Genomic DNA, 2,837 nt, shown 5'->3' on the forward strand with positions numbered 1-2,837 from the left:
CATACAAGACTCCCGTGAGATACAATTGGTTAGAAAATACAACAGTCCCGGCTATCCTAGTTAAGGCCTTGCTACTATCCAGGAGTGTGACAGGAACTGGTTTTATATGTTGGTAACTAAGAAAGTGACATGATCGGTTGCTCTACTGTCGAAAACCCAAGAGTTTGAACAACAATATTTTGAAAATATGACCTTAGAAACATGGGGACTCATGGACAGAATGTGGTGAGATATGCCTGACTATGATTGGGGTTGTGAACATGTAGTGATGGCTTGATTTGTAATTTTCATTAAGTATTATCACTTTGTTGGAGAATTGCAATTAGAGCTTCCTTTTGTTCTTGAGACAGCAGCATGTGTTGTAGATTACCGTGTGGCTTCTAAGTTGAATCAGGCAAAGCTACACCAGACTCATCACAATTCTCTCCAAGCAACAAAGCATTGGCACAGTTCACAGATCGTTACTGCTTCATGTGTGGAGGCAAGCCATGCTTTCTCACTACTAGAAAACTAGTTATTACAGATGGATATTTTCGACGGATTTTATCCCACGGAAATACAGAGGGAATTTCAGAGGGAATTTCAGAGGGATTTTTTGTCGGAAAACAAAAAAAAATGAATTAGCATAAATTACAGACGGAAAAGAGAATCCATCGATAATTCCGTCGGAAAAATTAAGTTTTTTTCCGTGGGAAATGGTTACAGACAAAAAATCCGTCTATAATTAAATAGACAAAATGCTGCGTTTTATTAAATTATTACAGACAAAAAATCCATCTGTAATTTAAATTTTCTGTCGGAAATATTGAGGTAACCCTAATTTTATCACCACCTATTCACACTCCATTCGAACGTTGCTGTAGAAGGTGCTGTCGAACTCTTCGCCCTCATCCCTCGAACTCTTCTCCTCCGGTAGAAGGTGCTGTCGCCGCCGGCGGGGACAGACCGTGGGTGCCTTCGTCATCTGGAGAAACTCTACTCGGCCCTCTTCGCATCGTTCCTCCTCTCCTCGCCATCGCACGAAGTTCTGAGTTTAGCTCGTGGCATCGTCGTCGCGAAGGGTTCCTCCCCTCCTCGCCGTGCGTTGTTTCTGATTCTCTGCTCCTCGCCATTTTTTATTTAGGATTAAGCTAGCGTTTACCTTTGATTTTGTGATTTTATTTTCGATTTTGTGATTTAATCTCTGTGTTTGCCTGTTTCTCCTAAATTTGGATTAACTCATCGAGTTCTTTGATTATTCACCATGAAAGAGCCACTGTGTGTCAAGTTTTGTGATGACTTGATTGTTTATTTGACAGTTCATGAATTGCTTCCCGTGGCACTGCCCTTGCTGATTCAGAGTTTGTTGAGAGTTATGGTGAAAGTGCTACAGGAGCCGAAGTTCACAGGACTCTGCGGTTAGTCCTTCAACATCAGGACAATATAGTACAACTCTTTCAAGATTGAAGCAAAAACTGAGTGGTTTTTGGTTGCATGTGGTTCAGCGATGGCCTGTGGTATATTTATCCTCAATAATTTTTGTAAAACTGTTACAGTTATATACTGTTCTACTATTTGTTCTCCCTTCAAAATTGTATGAGAAGTCAGAACTCACAATTTAAATTATACTTGGCTGATCCTTGTATGAAACCCGATTATTTTCTTCTTTTGTTGGAGCTGTATGTTTGCTTAAGCTTACAAAGTTTGAACTGGCTTTGTCTAAAAGAATATTTTGCTTTTACTGAATAAAGTTTTAATACCCTGCCACCAGATGCTGCCTTTTGTGCATGAGTTGGTACACTGGTTCTTTGTGCTAATCTAATGTTGTTCTACTTTAAAGGTGATCTTTTTGCTCGATAGGCTCATTGAGGTGATAAATTTTCCAGAAATAACTTCTCTACATGCATTCCATTTTCCCCCATTTTTTACAGGCCTTTATTATCATATATCTAAGCGTGCTGCAGGCATTCGTTATCTCTTCATTGGAAAACCATCAAATCAAGGACCCAGGTATTAGCATTTTAAAATTCCAAATTTTGTAAAAATGTGTTGGCAATGGAGGATTTGCTCTCAAAATTCTCCATAATATCTTTTTCTACTATTTTAGCTTTTTATTTAGACTTTTTTTTTTTTTGGATTGATGGAAAGTGATGCAATGGTATTATATTAGATGAAGTCCATTCCATCCTTGGTGTGAATAAGAGAATCAATCAGAGAAACATAGTTGCAAATGTTATTGGGAGAAGCTGTTGAAGTATGTTATTTGGTCCAATGGTCCTGAAACCGAAAATCCCAGTGTTTCCAACAAGCAATGTGCTGGGAAGGATTTTGTTGTGCTTGTTTCAAGGCTTCTTGTTGTTGAACTCTTCCTTCGTTATGATTCCTTTGAGATTCAAGTTGGAACTTCACCCTTGGACTCTAAGATTACCCTTACTTCTCTTAAGAGAGCCAGCTTCTAAACCTTTTAATAATTCAATTTTTAATTCTTGTATTTATTAGGATCTTTATTTTTTATTTTCATTTTGGTGTTAATCCTATATATATTTTTATGGTATATCAATGGCTAATTAAAGAGATGAAGATCTAAGCTATTTCTTGTATTGATTTTGTATAGTATTTTGATTTTTTGTTATTGAATTTAGGGTTAATGAATCTAAAAGGCATGGTCCCATGTTTTCAATTATTTTATTTATTATTTTTAAAAAAATTGAAAAAAAAAAGAACTACCCTCTTCTGCTGCTGCTGTGCTGCATGTTGTTAATCTCAAGCTCCTTACTTGTTTTGATAATCAGGTTTGCTTACTCAACAATTTGTCTATTCTCTCCTCAATTTCATTTTTTGTACGCATGAATCGCACG

At 37.1% G+C, this 2,837-nt stretch overlaps 1 long non-coding RNA gene across 1 annotated transcript; it reads left to right on the forward strand.

Annotated features, from left to right (window-relative positions):
* Positions 585–2,551, forward strand: LOC110268966. The gene is made up of 3 exons (XR_002357767.1): positions 585–1,079; positions 1,299–1,496; positions 1,820–2,551. It is a non-coding gene; the product is annotated as an uncharacterized LOC110268966 (long non-coding RNA).

The sequence above is a fragment of the Arachis ipaensis genome, chromosome B02 (genome assembly GCF_000816755.2).
Source record: "Arachis ipaensis cultivar K30076 chromosome B02, Araip1.1, whole genome shotgun sequence".
In the NCBI taxonomy this organism is placed as follows: domain Eukaryota; kingdom Viridiplantae; phylum Streptophyta; class Magnoliopsida; order Fabales; family Fabaceae; genus Arachis; species Arachis ipaensis.